This window comes from Zootoca vivipara, chromosome 10 (assembly GCF_965207765.1).
Source record: "Zootoca vivipara chromosome 10, rZooViv2.hap1.1, whole genome shotgun sequence".
In the NCBI taxonomy this organism is placed as follows: Eukaryota; Metazoa; Chordata; class Lepidosauria; order Squamata; family Lacertidae; genus Zootoca; species Zootoca vivipara.
The window spans coordinates 55158094-55180778 of NC_142593.1; the positions used below are offsets into that span (position 1 = coordinate 55158094).

A 22685-nucleotide genomic window follows, 5' to 3' on the forward strand; every position below is an offset into this window, starting at 1 on the left:
TAAATCTAATAAATAAATAAATGGAACTTAGCAACTTATTTCCATGGTACAGGCTTAACACGCAAACAGAGCTGAAAATAATCACCAACCTGGCCCCAAAGCACAACGTCCCAAACAGTCCTACCCAACCCAACACTTGGCCATTTCTACGAGTCTATGATTTTCCAGAACCGACGTGATCATGTTTTTTTTTTTAATGCACTTACTTCTCCAACTGAACATGCCTTCATTTTGCTAGGTCTGATGTCTGGCTTCATAACCGTGAAAGGTGTACCTGAAGCAGAGAAGCTGTTTCCTTCCCAATGCCATTTCACTCCAACTCCCATCAGCCCCACCCACCTTGGCCAACGGTCAAGGATGATGGGAGCTGGGGTCTAGCGAGTTCCAGAGGGACACAGGCACCCCACCTCGACCTGGGGAGGCTTTTACAAAAGTGGTCCTAGCCCACAACAAAGGGGTTACGTGAACGAGGCCATTGTTAGGCTTCCCGCAGGTGAGCCAGAGCTGCGTACACAATTCCACACCCATCCATTAGTCCCAAAGCGTCCCTGCCTACAAAATCCATATCCACTACTGCCTGGAATCAATGCTTGCAGTCAGCTTGTATCTAAACAAATTGAATAAACTGAAGGATCTACAAAGATAGGCCCTGTTTATTTATCTCACAACAAGCATAGAGACTTCCGGTATTTCTGCTGCTGACACTTTGGTCAATAAAATCTGCAGCTTGCACAATATAAAGGTGTTTTATATTTCATCTCGCTGACAATAACGGCACCTTCAAGCAGGGAAGCTTTACGAGGTTATCACCAAAATGCTGACTGCCTTGGTTGAGCGGAGACTGCGGCAGATATAGGGTAAGAAAATCCCGGACCTTTCCTCTTCTTGGTTCTCAATTCTAGGACCCCTCCAGGCCAGGAAGCAATTCTCTACTCACCAGATCATTTGGGCTGTTGCTAAAGCTGACAGATAGGGGAGAATCATAGAAGCATCCCCACTTTTCAGAAATTGCATCCCATCCCTAAGAACATAGGGATCAAGCCAGAAACATACTGGATCAGGCCAAAGTCTCATTTAGTCTGGGCACCACAATTTAAGAAGGATATTGACAAGCTAGAATGTAAGCAGAGAAGGGTGACCAAGATGATCAAGGGTGTGGAAACCAAGCCTTATGAGGAACGGTTGGGGGAATTGAGTATGTTTTGCCTGGGAAAGAGATATGATAGCCACTTTCAAATAACTCAGGGGCTATCTCAAGCTTGTCTTCTCCTGCTCCAGAGGCTAGGACCCAAACCAATGGCTTCAAGTTACAAGAAAGGAGATTCCGACTAAACATCAGGAAGAAGAACTCCCTGAAAGTAAGAGCTGTTTAACAGTAGAACGGATTCCCTTGGAAGGTGCTGGACTGTCCTTCCTTGGAGGTTGTTAAGCAAAATTTGGGTGGCCATTTTTCATGGATGCTTTAGTTGAGATTCCTGCATTGCAGGGGGTTGGACTAGAGAACGCTCAGGGTCCGTGCCAATTAATCAATTTTATAATTCTATGAAAGGTGTACCAGAAACATGGAGAATTCTATCCCTGTCCATGATATTAAAATAGAAGTTTAACCTGAAACATAAAAACAAGCTACACATGAGGTCTTTAATTTGCTTTTGGAAGCCAGGGCAAAGTTCACATTACTCTTAGTTTATTGTGCGTCTTTCAAATAAAAGTGTGACTCACTGTAGGATCATGTCACATTCTTTATTACTAGTTCATAGAGCTTCATTCATAGAATTGTGGACTTGGAAGGGATCCTGAGGATCATCTAGTCCAACCCTCTGCAATTCAGGAATATGCAGCTGTCCCATACGGGGATAGAACCTGCAACCTTGGTGCTATTAGTGCCATGCTCTAATCAACTGAGCTATCCAGGCAGGGATTAGCTATCTATTTGGATCTGACGGTCAGTTAGTTTAATAAGAAATGTCTGATGAAAGCCTATTAAGAGCAGTTCCAGATCTACATTTGTGATGGTCTAGATTTATCATAGAATAATAGAATTATAGAGTTGAAAGGGACCTCAAGGGTCATTTAGTCCAACCCCCTGCAATGCAGGAATAACAAAGCATCCATGATAATGGCAATCCAACCTCTGTTTAAAACCTCCAAGAAAGGCGAGTCCACCACCTCCCGTTCCACCTTGAATGTGTTGCTTGCCTCAGCATTAAGGGAAACACTATTCATTAATAATGTCCATAATTAACATTTAACCCTCAACAATTTCAGGGAGACTAAAGCATGTTTAATTATATGATGAATTTAAGCCATTATTAACAACCATGTTTCAAGTATATTAGGGCTGTCTGGAAGTTTAAAAAAATGCATTTATCGTAGATATGGTTGGGGAGGAGAATCTCGCTGCTGGAATCTGAACCAGAAGCACAGGACAAAAGCATTTTCTGATCTGGACCAGATAGCGCTGTTTTCCATCAACCTTTGGACCTGCTCCAGAAAAACAGGGAGGTATCCAGTACAAATCTTGTGTGTGTGTGTGTGTGTGTGTGTGTGTGTGTGTGTGACTTGCACAAAACGAGTAAATTGGAAAAGACACATCAGGGTTTGGCAAAGCAGATTCCACTCTCCACCGAAACCCAGCATCATGGACCACCCACCATTGTTCACTGTAGTTACAGTGGTACCTCGGTTTATTAACACAATTGGTTCTGGAAGTCTGTTCATAAACTGAAGCGTTCATAAACTGAAGCGAACTTTCCCATTGAAAGTAATGGAAAGTGGATTAATCTGTTCCAGACGGTCCGTGGAGTACTTAAACTGAAGTGTTCATAAACTGAAGCGAACTTTCCCATTGAAAGTAATGGAAAGTGGTTTAATCCATTCCAGACGGGTCCGCGGAGTACTCAACCTGAAGCGTACTTAACCCGAAGCATGGGTGTAATTGGTTCCGGAAGTCTGTTCATAAACTGAAGCGTTCATAAACTGAAGCGAACTTTCCCATTGAAAGTAATGGAAAGTGAATTAATCCGTTCCAGATGGGTCTGCAGCGTTTGTAAAACGAAAATTCGTAAATCGTGGTGTTCGTAAACCGAGGTATATACATTGGGTTATGAGTTGTATTCAAGTAACTTTAACTCACGAGTAAACCCATTGGAAATAATGGGCTTAAGTTAGTCATTGCCATTACAGTCATGCTTCGGTTTCAGTACGCCTCGGTTTGAGTGTTTTCAGTTTAAGTACTCCGCGGACCCGTCTGGAACCGATTAATCCAGTTTCCATTACTTTCAATGGGAAAGTTCGCTTCAGGTAAGTACGCTTCAGGTTAAGAATGGACTTCCGGAACCAATTACACTCATACCTCGGCTTAAGTACGCTTCAGGTTGAGTACTCCGCGGACCCGTCTGGAACAGATCAATCCACTTTCCATTACTTTCAATGGGAAAGTTTGCTTCAGGTTAAGTACACTTCAGTTTAAGTACTCCACGGACCGTCTGGAACGGATTAATCCACTTTCCATTATTTTCAATGGGAAAGTTCGCTTTAGGTTAAGTACGCTTCAGGTTAAGTACAGACTTTCGGAACAAATTGTGTTTATAAAACAAGGTACCACTGTAATTACAAAGTGTCTACTCTGAGTTAAAGTTACTTGAATACAACTCATTGTATACAAGTGGTCTGTGCTATTTAAATAAGAAAGTGATTTTGATACACATTTTGTGAAAAAGTAGTATACCTGCTAGGAATGGCAGCTGGTGCTGAAGCAGAACTGGCTGGGGGCAGGTTCAGGATTTTCTCTCTCTAGCCAACTCTGCTGGTTTTCTTTGGAAAACACAGCAAGGTGGGGAATACAGGATGTTCCGGTATTGTAAACACACAGTGCAAAACTGTTTCCAAGGCCCCTTTCTCTCAGACCAACCTATCTTTCTCTTCTAACGTCTGGAGAAGTGAAACATTCCACACAAAGATTTGTAATCTTACTGAGTTTTCTAACCGAAACGACAAGAGCTGTCTTTAAAAAGCAAAAAAAAAACAACCCAATGTGAGCTGTATTCTATAACCAGTGCTTGCTTATATTTCTGAAACTTCAGCTGGTGCAGAATTCGGCAAGACGGTTTGAGCATATAACGCCAATCCTGGCCTGACTGCACTGGCTGCCAAGTAGCTTCTGGGCCCAATTCAAAGTGCTGTTTTTGACCTATAAAGACTTAAGATGGCTCAGGACTGCAATACCTCAAGGACCGCCTCTCCCCATATGAACCAACCCAGACCCTGCGATCATCATCTAAGGCTCTTCTTCGTGTGCCTTCTCCATGATAGGCAACGTAAGAATGGGCCTTTTCTGTGGTGGCTCCCCATATGTGGAATGCTCTCCCCAAGGAGGCTTACCTGGCTCCTTCATTACATATCTTTGGGGGCCAGGCGAAAACAATTCTCTATAACCAAGCTTGGGCTGATTAAGATTCTGTGGACTTTCAAATGTGCTTGAGGGAGGGGGAGTTATTTGCTTGCTTTCATTCTGCTATTTTTTGTGTTCTCGTTTTGTATTTTTATGTTGTGAACCACACCGTGATCTTCAGATGAAGGGCAATATACAAATTTAATAAATACATTTTAAAAATCTGAACAGTATTCTATAACCGGTGCTAATTAGCCCATTAAAAGACATTCATTTGCAAATTTGTAGTTTGTGAGTCCACAAATTAACTTGTTAGGAGTGGAGGGTCAGGAATGGGGTTAAGTTCCAGACTTTGGGCCAGGTACCCGATTAGATTACTTCTTCATTCGTCAAATTTGTATATATCAAATTATTTTTCCTTGAACCATCGAATTCACACTTTCAGATTTGTGTCTGGGATTGTTTTTTGAAAGTTCATCAAGGACAGCAAAGTAAATCAGCAGAAATAAATGCACTTTCTGATTTTACCTGGTGACTTCTTCCCTCTAACAAATTCACTTTCAGGGTTACAGCCTTGCTAAAAAGCGTGGAATTGTTGAATCTGGTATAATTCACAAGGATGAATACCGATATCCATGACCACTGTGTGGGCTCTGATGTTCAAGAATGCCCTCCCACCAGATGTCAAAGAAATAAGCAACTATTTAACTTTTAGAAGACATCTGAAGGCAGCCCTGTTGAGGGAAGCTTTTAATATTTGATGAATTATTATATATAAATATTTTGCTGGAAACCACCCAGAGTGGCTGGGGAAACCCAGCCAGATGGGCGGGGTATTATTATTATTATTATTATTATTATTATTATTATTATTATTCCCACCCCAGTCCAGCCCCCTCTCCAGCAGTGAAAGCTGGCAGGAGCGATAGACACAGAGTATTGGGGGGGGGGGCATTTTGCCTGCATTCATCACTATGTTTAGACTGCTGAGAAAAGTTTATGGGAGTTCTGGCAAAACCATGTCATCTGATTTTATCACTGGGTTTCTCTAAGCTGGCTTTGATTTCCCCTCCTCTCATCCATTCACAAACTTCATTCGCACAAATGCGTTAAATGGGGTTTTCCACAGCGTTCGGCTGCCCTGGGGTAAAAAGGGCCAATTAATATGAGGGCGGTAATAAATGCCAATTTTGCTGCAGCAAAGATACTTCAGGAAAGCTGTGGGTAGGGGAGCCTTGCTTGGAATCTCCTTGCCATCATTACTCTAGATGACATTAAGCATCTGGCTGGAGATCTATCTTCCAGCCTCCACTTCCTTTCCCTGCCCTCCACCAAGGAACCATGGCTGCCGCGAAGCTTCCCTTGGGCAAAATGGCTTTTAATTGGAACTGCTTAGACTAAAAGGCCTTGCACCCACCAGGCTGATTTTACGAGTTCCACAACCGGCAACGCTTGTGCATCAATGCCATCTGCGGAATGTCGAGAGGGGATGCCAGACAGGGACTTGGCACCACGCTGCAGCCCAGAAGGGGGAAACCTAAGCGCCGGCTGGCTCACTTGAGTAATCCATTACTTTCTTATTTAATAAGAAAATCCATTCAAGATCTACGGGGAAGGCTGGTTAGCGAAGTGAGGATGGAAGCGATTAATAAGGCAGGGAGACAGCCAGCTCCGAAACACCCACACAGCCCCTGGAAACAAAGTAGAAACTTGTTATTTCGTGCCAGAGCGGTTGAGCTTAGCATGTAGGGTTTAGATGTGGGAAACCCAGGTTGCAAGGAGATGAAAAAGACCAGTGGGTCGTCTTGTATTGTCAACAGGTCTCCAGGAGACTGTTCATGCCCACCCCTCCACCTGACCTGCTAACCAAAATATAAGGAACTGCCTTATACTGAGTTTGATGGGCACTGATCCATCTGCCTCAGTTTTGTTCGCTTAAGCTGATGGCAGTTCTCCAAAATCTTGCCCAGGCAGGGCTCTTTTCTACTGCTGCAGACCCAGTTCTGTTGCTCTAGGCAGGGCCGTCTTAAGCAGGTCAAGCGCCCTGGTGCCGTGGTGCGCAGATTGCTCCGTCGCCCCCACCCCGTTTCTTCCCGCGGCTGGTGGGTGGGCGCAGCATGGTTTCCGCGCGGCTCCGTCACACAGCGCCCCCTGCCAACCCGGCGCCCTGCGCCACCCAACCTACCTCTAGAGCCGGCCCTGGCTCTAGGGATCAAACACATGCGAGGGATCTGGAAATCAGTGAATGCCAAGACCTGCTGCAGGCTTCACCAACCCAGTGCCCTCCAGATATCTTTTGGACTACAACTCCCATGAGCCTCAGCGAGCAGGGCTGCTGTGGACCAAAACATCTGATAGGCATCAGATGAAGCGATAAATGAAGTGAGAATGACACACACATTTGATGACTGTGGAAATGATTTATAATACATTTCTATTCTTATTTACTCTTAATCTCAGGGTCGTGGGTTTGACCCCACGCATTGCAGGGGGGGACTAGATGACCCTTTCAGCCCCTCCTAAGTCTGAAATTGTATTATTCTATAATCTCATGCTCTTTCTTAAAAGCAGTGGTGTAGTGTGGGTTGTGTCACCCAGGAGTTCACAGCCACAGAGATAAGAAAAGAAGAGTCATTCCGTTGTCTGGAGAGGCTACTTCCTGGTTCATGTGGGTAAGCTGTTTTCAATGGAACCCAGCAACAGAAGTGTGCAGCTGCACTGAGGCAGCACTGGGTGTTGAAATTTTGCACTCCTAATTATTTTGCACCCAGGGCAGCTGTCCCCGGGGGGGCTCCCTGGCTATGCCATTGCTTAAAAGCACTTCACAAACCTCACAGCTTCTGGGAACCTATCAACACTTAAATCCTTATCTCCGAGTGAGAGAAAACTTATGTACAACCAATTTCTTTGTTCAGTTTCATCCCTTGTTACCCTTGTATATCCAGGGCCGGCTCTACTATTAGGCAGAGTGAGGTAGCAGCTCACTGTCCTGAGGTGTGTTAGAAGAGACTGCCCCACTGCCACTATTAAAGTAAGATTCAGGTTCTACTGCAGAATCTACATGGAGGGCATTATCTCCTTTGAAAAATGAATTGGGCTTGCCCTCCCCTTATTAACCCATCTCTTCTCTTCCCTCCTTTTGTGGTACCGTGCAGGGCTAAAGTTTAGATTGTATGCTCTCTGGGGCAAAGACTTCTTCTTCTTTTTTGCTCATTAATTCACTTGATATATAACCTGCTCTATCCCATAGGCTCTGAGCACCTTCCACTGGCTTCCCCAATAATCACAGTTCTTTCCTGTGGTACACTCACGGCCTAATTGCACTAAAGGCACATTAATGGAATGCTACTCCTATTTGTAATAGTCACAGCCATGTCCCTTGTCTCTTCCTCACCAGCTAAAGCGTTTAATATCAAGGCAACATCTTCTCTGTTAACATCCCTACTATTGCAGTGCAGTAAAAAGGTTTGCCAAGTGGCTCGAAGCCCAAAGTTTTGCAGCAATTTCTGGCCCATATAAAATGTCATGGTGGGAAAAAAAAGGACCAGCCAGGCTTTCCAGATCAAACCTTGAAATCTCGCCATTTTAGCGGGATTGGTGGTTCTGGAATTACAGCACCCTAAGCAAAATATTCAGTACATGGATGGTTTGCTTTCTTTTGCTAGTAATTTCAGGAAGGGAGACACACACACTCTTCAAACCAAATGTCTTAATACTATATTTCTTGGCCGCTCGCTGATCTTTGCTGCAGTTCCCCTCCTGCTGCTCTGCATTCCTCTCCTCCAAGTGATCCCAGTCAACCGAGGACCATTTACTGGAAGCAATTAAACCATCACACTATCTAGCCACTCTGAGTGAAGCCCATTCCTAGTGGAGATGCAATCCTAGGCTGTCAGGGATTGCAAATTACTGGCAATAAACATCAACACCTTTGCAGCTTTTCTGCAATGGAATCATAGGGTTGTGGAGTTGGAAGGTCATCTAGTCCAAGGCAGGAATCTCAACTAAAGCATCCAGGACAAATGGCCTTCCAACCTCTGCTTTAAAACCTCCAAGGAAGCGCACCCCCCCCCCCCAATTCTAACAAAGTTACCTCCACCCCCAAATCAGCCACAATCCCTCTTAACTCTTTTCTCATTTCAGTGTCATTGGAAACATTATAACCGCTTAGCAAAAGGACCTTTCTCTGCCCGCTCTGAAGCCTGGTGTTCTGCCCCATCAAAAGGATGTTACACCAGGAACGTAAGAACATAGAAAGCTTCTACCTTGCAGGCTCACTCTGGTCAGTGACCGATTCATTCATACTTTGCACGCTGGGGTTAAATTTGGATTCTGGTTGCAGAAAACTTGAAGACAACAGTGCAGTGGTGGGGAACCAGATGTTTATTGATTGAGGTCATATTAGCCCCAGCTAGCATGAACATGGTCAGAGATGATGGGATTTGTGAACCAACTGTGTATTAAGAGCATCAGGTACACCCCCCCCCCAATTCATGGATCTAGAGCAGGCATCCCCAAACTTCGGCCCTCCAGATGTTTTGTACTACAATTCCCATCATCCCTGACCACTGTTCCTGTTAGCTAGGGATCATGGGAGTTGTAGGCCAAAACATCTGGAGGGCCGCAGTTTGGGGATGCCTGATCTAGAGGCACCTATTTTTAAAACCAAATAGGATATAATATGTATATCTGAAGGAGTGTCTCCACCCCCATCGTCCAGCTCCGAGGGCCTTCTGGCAGTTCTCTCACTCTGAGAAGTGAGGTTGCAGGGAACCAGGCAGAGGGCCTCCTCGGAAGTGGTGCCCGTCCTCTGGAATGCCCTTCCACTAGATGCCAAGTAGATAATCCAGTGTTTCCCAACCTTGTGCCTCCAGATGTTTTCGGACTACAATTCCCATCATTCCTGACCACTGGTCTTGCTAGCTAGGGATGATGGGAGTTGTAGTCCCAAAACATCTGGAGGCACAAGGTTGGGAAACACTGAGATAATCAACTCTTTGACTTTTAGAAAACACCTGAAGACAGCTCTGTATAGCAAAGTCTTTTAATGTGTAATGTTTTATTATGTTTTTATATATGTTGGAAGTCACCCAGAGTGGCTGTGGCATGTCAAAACATATTCTGGGATGCCCAAAGATGTTTAAATAAGACATTTTCAAAGAACGAGAGCAATAGAATCTGGAGAGAAGATGAATAGTTAGGCCATATAAGGAAGGTAGAGCCCAGCACCAAATCTCTCTCCCTCTGTCTGTCTGTCTGTCTGTCTGTCTGTCTGTCTGTCTGTCTGTCTCTCTCTCTCTCTCTCTCTCTCTCTCATGCAGAATCAGAAGAGTTAGAAAATGCACAACAACAAAACAGCCAAAGGGAACTCAATAAGCTGTCTATGTTTCCCTTTGGGGGCTTAAAGCCTGAGGTTTTGTAAATGTGTTCAAAGCCAGACAGTGGCAAGCTGATCGTCCATATTTCTTTGGAAGGAGCGTCAAACCTTTGGCCAGAAGAACTAGTGCCAGGCATACAGCACAAAGCCTATACTTCAATTTGCAAAAACTAAACACTGTGATTTATACCTTTTGGAAGCGGGAGGGGGGAAGGCTAAAAAGAACATTCTGTGTAGTGTTAGCATTCTGCCAGATGCTTGCGGGTTGGATGAGGAGATGCATTCCTGGAGCCTAGACATCACTGAACATTATTTTTTATATATAAACAAACAAAATGGCCAGAAAAATCAAAATTCCCCCAAAGGACAGCTTGTCCTGGTTTCCTTTCAGCTTTCAGTTATGTGAATATGTTTTATAAAAGATAATTTTAGGTTGGCTCTCAAAGCAACAAACTTGGGTTGAAATGTAGGGGAATCAGGAAGACAGTGTCAAAAAATTATCCCCAAGGGTATGAGTGCCAACATCTCATTTTTCACCAAAAAGTACTGATTACAGTCTTTCAATCTTTCCCTTCATAGCTGTCCTCTCATGTATGTATTTTATAAGCCCCCAAGAGTCTGATCTAATAAGGACCTTTTGCTAACTGTACCTAAAACTTTGCTTCATCCCCTAGATACCAAACTGATTGCTACTTTGGTGTGGTGGCACACACTCTTTGAAACTCCAGGGATATATCAGACAGATGCCTTATTTTACTGTCCTTTTGACATCTGTTGAAGATTTTCCTCTTTCAACAAACCTTCTCAATGGATATTTCTTATCCCAGTCCATATTTGTACTGGATTTGAAATTATTTTAATGAGCTATTATTTTGAATAGTTTTTATATATGCAATTCTTTTATACGTTTTGTGAAATTTACCCATTGCCTTGTGGAACACCTTTGGGAGAAGAAAAGGCTATGGAGTTACCAGTCTCTGCAGCCACAGCAGGCGGTGTGATTCTCCAGCAGTTTGATTTCACTTATCGGAGACACACTGTATAGTCTCTTGAGGCACACAGATGCTAACAAAAACAGTGAAACAGTTTTGAGAAGCAATTCATAACTAAGATAAATAATCACAATTGTAATCCAGTTAGAATCACAATTGTAATTGGAAACCAAAGCCGTATGAGGAATGGTTGAGGAAGTTGGGTGATGTTTAGCCTGGAAAAAAATGGAGTTTGAGAAGAGATATGATAGCCATCTACAAATATCTAAAGGGCTGTCACATGGAAGAGGGTGCAAACTTGCTTTCTCCTGCTCTGGAGGGTAGGACCCGAACTAACAGCTTCCATTTAAAAGACAGGAGATTCTGATTAAACATCAGGAATAACTTTATGAAAGTAAGAGCTGTTCGACTGTAGAAGAGATTCCCTTGGGAAGTGATGAGCTCTCCTTCCTTGGAAGTTTTCAAGCAGAGGTTGGATGGCCATTGATGCTTTCGTTGAGATTCCTACATTGCAAGGGGTTGGACTAGTTGACCCTTGGGGGTCACTTCCAACTCTACAATTCTACGATACTTTAATCTATATATATATATATAAATGTAAAAAGGGCATGTGGGTGTGTCTCCACTTTTCACCAAAACCTGCTTGACCGACTGAGGTGAAATTTTGACACAACATCACATGCGAATGTCCGAAGGCTCTTATAAAGTTTGCTAAGACAGATGTGTCACCTACGCCGGGTAAAAACCCCAAACCCCGTGTTTCAGAACTCACAAATCATATGAAAGTGCATGCTGGGAGCACAGGAGAGGTTGCAAACCAGAGCCCTCTAGTGACGGCTACACTGGTACTGCACCTAGGAAAGATTCCCTCTCCACAGCATCTCAACTTGCCTTTGCAGACTAGGCTGCTTTCCAGACTAGGCAGAGTGGAGGTGGAGGCTTGCCTGGGTGGGGGATGGGGGGAGGAGGGGTGGGATAGGTCATGGGTCGGGACAGGGTGGGGGGAGCCACAGGGATGTGCCTGTGTAAACATAACACACGTAAAACAGGGGGACTCTGAGGTTCTATTTAACAGACCGAGCCACAGCAACGCGTGGCAGGGCCGGCTAGTGATATTATAAATTCTTGTGAACTATTTGTCACTATGGCTACTGCCCATTCTGGGCCCAAACTCCAACACCTCTTTGAAGAGAGGGCAAGGTGTGCAAAGCTTAATGCTTCCTTGATTCTCTCACTGCTTCCTTGCTCAGAGAGGTGAACTGGCGGCAGTGGATGGGGAAGGAGTCTCCAGGTATTAGACCTGAGCAGAGGCCTGATGATTATGGCCTCTGTCGCTGGCCCTAGCACACAGTCACAGGGTGAGGCCATGCTGTCCCTAAATGGGTGTGGGCTTCCACAGGACAGATACTGCAATGAACATCAAAGCAAATTGTGAAGAACATACAGAGAACATGCTCTTAACAGGTCATGAGCATCTTCTGTGCAGCTGCTCATTTGTTTGCTGTTCTTTTCCTTTGTATATGAAAGCAATACATAAGCAAGCCCCCTTTCGCAAACAGTTGCTCCTGTTTAAGGCTTTATCTTTCAAGGCCTTTCGAGAAGGAAGATAATCCTATGGACCATTTTCTGGTAGGAGTGCGATATTCATCAAGTAAACAATGCTGTTTGGATGAAATGAAGCTGTTTTAAAACTCCCTTGGAAGCATGCTCGGAAGGTGGGGGTGGAGGGAGAATCTATAACATCCTCCTGGACAGAAAACACAGGCTGCAATTTTGTCTTCAAAGGTAAAATATTAGGCTATGTGTAATGGATTTGATGCATTTTCTAGCTACTAAAAGGGCAAAACTGGTGCTTTCTTCAGGCTATTTATATATATAAAACTAACACAGCAATGATCCTTCTGGTGAATTTTATATTCCCTGTGAAATCCCTTTGTCGAGCACAAGAGGTAGAAGGTTAGGAAAGTTCTCCTTTGCAAGGGAAAAAGGTTTGACCCACAGCAATGATTTAAAACAAGCCTCTTTGCTAACTGCATGCCAACAACACTGCTGCAAAAAGGTCTTGTGTGGATTTGCTAGCTGGGAGAAAGCAGGGCATTCACACACTGGGGTGCGTCAACCAGACAGGCTGCATCAATGCTACATTATGCAAGCTCTTATTGCAATGTGCTGAGGGCTAATGCCATGGAATGGCCAAGGGCAATTTCACAAGTCGCATAGCATCAGCAAGGATTGCCACCAAGGGGACACCCAAGAAGTAACTGCAGCCAATCTCGGCTCTCACAAATGTACCTCTTCACACATTTTCACTTCTTTATCACACCGTATGGTACATTATTAGGGGTCAAAATGTAGAGCTGTACAGCTTAAAGGCTCCATGTAACTCGCTTTACGCAGGGCTGCCCCTGAAGCTGACCTAGAAACTCCAGCGGGTGCAGAATGCCACGGCGAGGCTCCTTACGAGGTCCCTGCCGCGGGACCACATTCATCCAGTGCTTTACCAGCTGCACTGGCTCCTGGTGGAGTACAGGATCAGATTTAAGGTGCTGGTTTTGACCTTTAAAGCCCTATGTGGCTTGGGACCCTCATACCTACGGGACCGCCTCTCCTGGTATGCCCCGCGGAGAACCTTAAGGTTCCCCCCCCCGCTTCTTTTTTAAAAAGCTGGCTGAATTGAGCACCAGATTCAGAGGAACTTCCCAACCAATCTGCATTTCCTTTTGGGGGTGATCTGGAATACCCTCGGATTTTGTTAGTGGGTGGAAGAAGCCCGCTGCTAAAGCAATGGAGTCAGTGCCAACATTGAGTGGGGTATAAAGGCGATGGAAGCATTCTCCCCAATATGGCTTTCCGTGAACTGGAGCTGCCTGGCTCAAATTACCACCAAACAGTAGAAGAAAAGAGAGGGATGAAAGCTTGCAGAGAGATAACGGTTCCAAGGTCTTGAGAGGAGCACCTGTTGTAAGTGGTACTGACACCAGGGAGCAATTAGCAATTTCTGTGAACTGCAGTGGGAATATCGCATTTCGATTTGACCTGTTGCACATTCGTTATGTGTGCACTGAACATGGAGGCACAGGGCTTAATATAGAAATGTGCAGAAAGCTCTCCATGCACAACATGAAGCATATTGAGTTAATCACAATGGTTGGAAGGTTTGGGTCCTGCTGAATTCCACCAGTGTATTTCCTAAACTGCCCCACCCATTTGTCTGCATGAAGCTGAGCCGCAGAGCGCAGATAAAACGGAATTATGGGCACCACCCAGCTGCCGATAAGCACTTTAAAGTTCTATCGGTCTCAGTGGGAGAGATTTAACACTCCTTACTCAGAATCACACCTAATTTTGCCACCCTCTAAATGGGCCTACAGCCAATCACGACTCCCTGACAGGTACACCTGAATGATATATGTGTTTTGTAAAAGCTCACATCTTAAAACCTGCCCAAATAATCAGGATTTGGAGAAGTTCTCCAAGATGCCCAGGTGTTGTCAACTCTCCAGAATTGTGAGCACCATAAATTTCTTTTATGTAGGTGAGTTTCTGGCTATGACAACTGGAGATAAAATACCTTGCTGATCTGTTCAAAAATGGCATCCATTGCTCAGTGTATCAAATAATAGATTTCTTGATTTTTAAACAGTGTATCAGGAGTTTGGGGAAAGTTCCTACCTTCTCAACAGCACTAACCCAAATTTGTAAAAATATACTACTGCAGAAGCTTGATCAATTCAATGAGCAATGGTTTTATTCTGCATGTTTCATTATGGTTAATAATTGCCTACCAATTAAAAGATGGAAATTTACACCTAGGTAAATAATTGGTTGAGCTGGACTTTTTAATCATGCCATCTGTAAGGACAAGTGCCAGGTTTTAATTAAGTTTTTCTATATTGATTTATGTTTAATTCTGGTTTACTCCCTCACATTCAGTTTGCATTGATTTCTGCTTAATTCCGTTTTATTCCTCATTGCATTTGATATAGTACGTTCATCTGCCTTGCGTTATAGTGTCTTAAACTTGACCTTGAACTTAACTGTAGGAGGTGGCCCAACAGCTCACCTGTCTGCACTCCTCCTGATCATCTAAGTTGACACTTGGATATTGGACTCAAGGAAGGGGTAATCTCAGGTAGTTCCATGGCAGGTGATATTTTACCCTTTTATTGGGGATGAGGAACAAAACTTTCCCTGTTGTAGGCTTTCCTAACAGATTAGCAGTACAGGTGAGAAGTAGATTCAAGCCCAGCCCACAGATAAGGCAAAGTGAGGCACTTGTCTCAAGTAATAGAAGCCCAAGAGGCAACGCTCGCCTCTGTCTCCAGCAGAGAAGCACCCCAGGTAATTCCCACACCAATTTCCGGCGATATTTTGTAAGTCTTGCCAAAACTTTGCAAGATCTCGCAGAGTGCATGAGATCTTGTGAGACTTTGGTGGGATCTTGCAAGATCTCACTGGAATTCAATGGACCACAGGTACTTTGTGGGTGCTGCCAGGCAACACAAGTAAAGAGAGGCACAGCGCCAGTGCCAGGGGGTCATGTTCCCAATTCGCCATTCTGCTCCTGGGTAGGTTCACCTGTATATGTGAACTTAATTGAATCTCTTGTCCATCCCTAGCTGAGAGGCTAGCCTGTTACCTCCACTGGATCTGTCTGCCATGTCATAGTGATGTCAACACTGTGTTCCATATCACTGTTATCACACAGCAGGTTTTAGACCGCTCACCTAGAAGAAAAGAGCTCTCTTAACTCATTATCAACCCACACCTCTGCCTCCAAACTGGATTGCCCTTTCTAGCACTGCCTCGCTGCCGGCGACCTGGACTTCTGCAATTAGCATTAATTCACGTGCAAGGAAGTCAGATTTGTTGCTGCTGGAAAAGAAAGGGGACGTGGCAAAGAAGGAGGAGGAAGAAGACAGCTGTAATGCAGAGTTCATAATGCTTTTCACTGAAGCAGAAAATTATAGAGTTAGGCAGGACCCAAAGAGTCATCTAGTCCACCACCCCCCCGTAATCACAGTGAAGGAATCCCTGACAGTAAAGAGGAAGAAGAGGAAGAGTTTGGATTTGATATCCCGCTTTATCACTACCCTAAGGAGTCTCAAAGCAGCTAACAATCTCCTTTCCCTTCTTCCCCCACAACAAACACTCTGTGAGGTGAGTGAGGCTGAGAGACTTCAGAGAAGTGTGACTAGCCTAAGGTCACCCAGCAGCTGCATGTGGAAGAGCAGGGAATCGAACCCGGTTCACCAGATTATGAGTCCACTGCTCTTAACCACTACACCACACTCGCTCTCAACACTAAAGCTCCCTTAGTGTTGAGGAGCTCTATGCATGTACATTGATACCTGCAGTAGACCCCTTGTCATCTGAGGTCCGGAGCGTGGCAACATGAGAACGGGCCTTTTCTGCACTGGCTCCCTGTTTATGAAACACTCTCCCCAGGGAGGTTCGCCTGGTGCCTTCCTTGTATATCTTTAGATGCCAGGCAAAAATGTTCCTCTTCAACTAGGCCAGGGGTCCCCAAACATACCCGGCTTCGGGCCGGAGGGCGGGGTAGTGCGCGCCCGTGCGCATGCACACACACTCTTACTGTTGCGGTGGCACGCTTCTGGGTTGGAAAAAAGAGGCAAAAATCGTCTGTGCGCATGTGCACGCAAACGTTATTTCCGGTGCACTTCCGGGTCGGGAGAGGCCCATACACATGCGCACAAATATTTTCGGCGCCTTTTCCCTGACCCAGAAGCGCGCCGCTGCGCTGGTAAGAGCGGGTGGCGGCAGCGGGCGGCGGGGGCGTCGCGGGCCAGATAAAGGAGGCCTTCGGGCCGTATGCGGCCTGCAGGACTTAGTTTGGGGACCCCAGAACTAGGCGTTTGAGTGATTAATATTCTACAGCCTCTGGTGTTTTGGGGGAGAGGGTATTGTTTTGTTGTTTCTGTTTTAACCATTCATTTGTGTTTTTATCTTGTGAACTGCTCTGGGATCTTTTGATGAAGGGCAGTATAACAACAACAACAACAACAACAACAACAACATTAAAACAGTACAGCATTAAATATTATGAACTTCCCTAAAGAGGGCTGCCTTCAGATGTCTTTTAAAAATAGGATAGCTGCTTATTTCCTTGACATATGTTGGAAGGGCGTTCCACAGGGCGGGTGCCATTACCGAGAAGGCCCTCTGCCTTGCTCCCTGTAACCTCACTTCTCGCAAGGAGGGAACCGCCAGAAGGCCCTCGGCGCTGGATCTCAGTGTCTGGGTCGAATGATGGGGGTGGAGATGCTCCTTCAGGTATACTGGACCGAGGCCGTTTAGGGCTTTAAAGGTCAACACCAACACTTTGAATTGTGCTTGGAAATGTACTGGGAGCCAATGTAGAGCTCTCAGGACTAGTGTTATGTGGTCCCGGTGGCTACTCCCAGTCACCAGTCTAGCTGCCACATTCTGGATTAATTGCAGTTTCTGGGTCACCTTTAAAGGTAGCCCCACGTAGAGCACATTGCAGTAATCCAAGCGGGAGATAACCAGAGCATGCAAGACAGTCTGCGGGCAGGTAGGGTCTCAGCCTATGTACCAGATGGAGCTGATAGACAGCTGCCCCGGACACAGAATTGACCTGCGCCGCCATGGACAGCTGAGAGTCCAAAATGACTCCCAGGCTGCGCACCTGGTCCTTCAGGGGCACAGTTAACCCATTCAGGACCAGGGAGTCCCCAACACCTGCCCGCCCCCTGTCCCCCAAAACAGTACTTCTGTCTTGTCAAGATTGAACCTCAATCTGTTCATAATAATAATGTGGGATGTACATATGTGAGGGAGTAGTTCTTGTCGAGTGTACATGTGATGGGTAAACCAGGAGTTGCTGCTGCGTAATGTGTGAAACCATCCCAACTACAGGCAATTCTACAGAAACACTGGCGGCAATTCTTGTTTAAGTACAGGAGTCCGAAGAAAATGTTGCGTCAAAGGCTCAGACAATCATAAGCAGACAATCATAGAGTTTAATGAGTGCTCTTGGCTCCTGATTTTCCTGGCAGAGCTCGTTTTAGCTTTAATGTATTTTTCTTTTCCTCCTTGTATAGTACAAAGTATGGCTCTGGTTAGCTAAACGCTGATGACTTTTCCATCCAAATAATACTTTTGACAATGAACAAACCAAGCTCATAATCTGCAGTTTGATGGATTGGATCATGGAGAGCCCCACATATTTGCAGACATGAAAATAAACACAAAGTTTTTTTTTAAAGAAGCTGGAACAGCAAACCCAGTCTAGTTAGAGCTCAAGCAAAGAGCTCTTTTCCCGTTCATGAGTAACTGTTGTATTTTTACACCCTCTGAAGAATCTTTGCAATTTTTCTGGTTCCCTTGCTTTCAGAGATTCTCTCCTTTAAGGCACAATACTTGCACACATTCTTCACAGACCCTTAAGTGACGTTTTTGAGTGGTGACCATTTTCTCTGAATAGACGTCCGTGAAGTGGGACGTGCGATTTGCTACTTTGTGGAGATGACAGAGGACTGCAGTCATAAATGCCAAATGTCACCACATGGAGGAGCACTGGCAAGGCATTTTCATTGTTAATAAACAATGAGGGAAAGCCACCTAATGGTAGATTTGCCATGCCATTTTATTTTTATTTTTGTCTTAGGATTCGGCTGGAGGTTTTGCCAAACTATTTTTCTTCACCACGAGAAACTGGGAGGTGGTGGAACAGGTCCTGGCCATGTGACCCAGTATTAGCTATTATTTTCATAGATGCGGTTTGTTGCTTATACAGTCATACCTCGGTTTAAGTACGCTTCGGTTTGAGTACTTTCAGTCTGGAACGGATTAATCCACTTTCCATTACGTTCAATGGGAAAGTTCGCTTCAGGTTAAGTACGCTTCAAGTTAAGTACTCCGCGGACCCGTCTGGAACGGATTAATCCACTTTCCATTACTTTCAATGGGAAAGTTCGCTTCAGGTTAAGTACGCTTCAGTTTAAGTACTCCATGGACTGTCTGGAACGGATTAATCCACTTTCCATTACTTTCAATGGCAAAGTTCGCTTCAGGTTAAGTACGCTTCAAGTTAAGTACTCCGCGGACCCGTCTGGAACGGATTAATCCACTTTCCATTACGTTCAATGGGAAAGTTCACTTCAGGTTAAGTACGCATCAAGTTAAGTACTCCGCGGACCCATCTGGAATGGATTAATCCACTTTCCATTACTTTCAATGGGAAAGTTCGCTTCAGGTTAAGTACACTTCAAGTTAAGTACAGACCTCCAGAACCATTTGTGTACTTAAACCGAGGTACCACTGTAAATACAAAGTACATCAATCCTGGATCCTGAATTGGTTTTAATAAGCCTGTTTTTTTTTAAAAAAAACCTTCCTTCTATATATTTTGCAGGGAAAAGGCTGACATCCAAACACACACCTAGTAATCCTAATTATTTTGTACTCGGAGAACTGTTCCCAAGTACGTGCAAATGTGTGAATAGGCTTTAAGGGATCGAAACCTTGGCCTAGAGACATCACGGTTACCTGTGAAGGCCAAATGGGATTATTTCAAGACAGGAAGAGGATTTTACTCTTTCGTTTCTATTTGTCTCTTGATAACTGAGACCAGGGCAACTGATAACTGCTCTGTGGCCTGGACCAGCACTTGACATGCAGCCGTAGCTAGGCAACCACAACAGAGGCTCCCCTTTTCTCTCCGGCCTAGCAAAAAGGGCTAGGCCTGAACGAGGCACTGGCGGAAAATCTAGTTAGGAGGGAGAGGTGGAGAACACTCTGGACCGCGTCCGCACATAGGTGTCTGCAGCATTTGGTATCTTGCTAAGAATTCAGAAGCATGGCCCCATTTATCAGTTGCAGTTCCCCCCAATGCTTCCAACTTCCATCTTTTCATCTTGTATAAGTTTTTTCTCCCTCTCTCATGACACTAGAAGTCCAAGGAAGTTGAATGTTGGAAGATTTAGGACAGATAAAAGACAATACTTCTTCATGCAGCGGACAGTCAAACTACGGAACTCGTTCCACGTCTGGACTGGGATGTCTTTAAAAGAGGATTAGACAAATTCATGGAGGAGAGGGCTATTAATGGCTACTAGCCACGATGCTATGCTCTGTCTCCACAATTGGTGGCAGAAATGCTTCCGGATTTCATTTTCTGGAAACCATGAGCGGGGAGAGGACTATTGTGCTCATGTTCGGCTCCCTGGATTCCCTCAGGCACTAGGTTGGCCACAATGAGAGCAGGATGCTGGACTAGATGGGCCATTGGCATGATCCAGCAGGCTCTTCTTATCTTCTTATGCTGGATCAGTGCAAAGGCCCATCTAGTCCAGCATCTTACTTTCATAGTGGCCCATGCATATGGGAAGCCTGCAAGCAGATCCTGAGCACAACAGCATTCTCCCCACCTGCATTCTTCCCCACAAATACTGTCTCCTATAGTGGAGATAGAGAATATGGCCATTGCATTAGGGGTGTAAGATACAAGCTCTGTTGAAGGCGTTTTCTCAGCAGCGGTGGAAATTTAAAGGCTCCCAAAGCCGAAGGGAATCACATAAGTTTCAGCTCAAGACAAAAAACACATTTCCCTGTAACCCAACAATAATAGTACAGTGGAACCTCGGTATATGAACACCTCGGTTTATGAATTTTCGGTTTACGAACGCCGCGGACCCATCTGGAACGGATTAATTCACTTTCCATTACTTTCAATGGGAAAGTTCGCTTCAGTTTATGAACGCTTCAGTTCATGAACAGACTTCCGGAACCAATTACACCCATGCTTCGGGTTAAGTACGCTTCAGGTTGAGTACTCTGCAGACCGTCTGGAACAGATTAATCCACTTTCCATTACTTTCAATGGGAAAGTTTGCTTCAGTTTATGAACGCTTCAGTTTATCAACAGACTTCCGGAACCAATTGTGTTCATAAACCGAGGTACCACTGTAATAAGAGATTACTTGCAACCTAAGTGATCTTATGGTCGCAGCATGAATCAAAGAGGTCTGGAGTTTCGCTTGGCTGACACAAGGCTTCTTGGAGGTGGCCAATAAAAATGTCTCCCCAAGTTGAACAATTTGGGCAGCAAGTAGAGAAACCACCACACAACTACTCCCAAACACTTAGCCCAACCTACCTCAAAGCATATTTCTCAATTACATGAACTGGCTCCTTAAACCTTCACTTTTAAGGTAATTTGCCTGACAAAACACATGAATCCAGGCATCCCAAGACTTAGACCAGGGATGGGGAACTTGTAAGCATCTACTGACCACCTTTTTGTGTTTTCTTGACCGCTAGGGTTATGCAGGGAATTAAGAAAACAACATTCCATAATCGTTACATGGTTCTCCCTGATTTTAAACTTTTACATGTTTTTAATTATATATACATATTGTCGGAAACGGCTTTGTTATGATACATCAATGAATAGACATTTTTATGAATAAATAGTAATAAATAAACGGTGGCATGTGTTGTCTCTTTACCCACAAACCTGTTTATGTGAGAGCAGTGGCTCTGTGAGGGCTGGGCTTCGGGGACCAAACACAGGGCCAGAAAGCTTGGGGAGACAGTGACTACCAGAGAAGAGAGTTGGGACAGAGTGGTGGTCTGAAACAAAGACGGCATCAGCCCCTGACATGGGCTGCTGTTGGCCTCCAACATATTCTATTTTTTCTTTTTGCATTCTGTTGGGTGTGTGCTCTACACAACATTGTCCTTTCCCCAGAGTGCCCCTGGAGCCATTGTTGCTTTCTGGGGAAAGGAAGATGGCGTGTGCGACTGGCTGTGTAATCCGAGTTCTAAACTGCACAGAGCTTCATGCCCACAAGTAGAGGAGAGGCCTCTTTTCAGATCCTTGTCCTCCTCAAACCAGAGGGTGAAAGTGCTTAGTATGCTCATCCCCTCTTTGTCTGCTTGAGTGTTTTACATGCAACAGAACAACCAACAGGGGGACTGGAGAAGACACATAGGGAACTATCCTGACTTGCCTGGACCTGACTCTGAAATCACAGATTGATTTATGAAGCTGCAGATGAGCAGATGAAGCTGTCTTAAACTGAGTCAACTAGCTCTGTACTCCTACTCTGACTGCCAGTTGTTCTCTGAGGTTTCAGGTAGAGGGCCTTTCCCTGCACCTGTCACCTGGAAGCAGGGGCATAGGAAGATAGGAGCGGTGGGGGCGGTGTGCCCCGAGCGACGTGATCCCAGGAGCGCCATCACCGCTGCCCGCCCCGCCCCCAAAACGTGCACCCCACCCCTGCGCGCAGCGCTCTCCTCCCCAAAATGTGTGCCCCATCACTGCGCACGGCGCACCCCACCCCCAAAATGTGTGGCACATCACTGTGCACGGCGCGCCCCGTCCCCAGAACATGCACCACGTCACTGGGGGCAGCGCGCCTGGAAGTGCCAGGTATTGAACTCGGGGCTTTCTGCATGTAGATCATGTGCCAAACAATCCTTCTTGTTTAGCTGCACATTAAAACAGTCTCTTGGAGTGAGCTCACTATGCTGTTTAAGAGTACCCTGCCCACTGGAGAATCATCATGTTCAAGCATGGACTCTCCATCAGATGGCTAACATCAGCTGCCATTGGTTCCTCCGCTCCCAGAACTGTCTCCTGCAATGACTGTTTCACATGGGCATCATGTTGCTTCATTTTATAGCAACAGCAATAACACCATCCAAAGAGAGTAGGTACCAGCTTATAATCTTCTTCCCTTTGCCCCTTCTGTGATGTGTCTAGATGGCTCTAAACCATTATTTTAAATAATCAACCACCCTGAGGGCATTGGCAGAACAGCAGTATACAAATGCCATAAATAAACATCAAATAACAAGCATCAAAACACCCAGCTGCAAGGAAAATAAACACATAAAAACGGCACAGAGAGAAATATATATTTTCAGATTCCTA

General features: G+C 45.1%; 1 protein-coding gene and 1 long non-coding RNA gene across 4 annotated transcripts in view; both read right to left on the reverse strand.

Annotated features, from left to right (window-relative positions):
• SETBP1 (SET binding protein 1) overlaps positions 1–22685 on the reverse strand; it is a 261035-nt gene that overhangs the window by 56973 nt on the left and 181377 nt on the right. The window lies entirely within an intron of this gene.
• Positions 161–22678, reverse strand: LOC148684481 (uncharacterized). The gene is made up of 2 exons (XR_015946129.1): positions 9388–22678; positions 161–9254 (listed from the first exon to the last, which is right to left on the reverse strand). It is a non-coding gene; the product is annotated as an uncharacterized LOC148684481 (long non-coding RNA).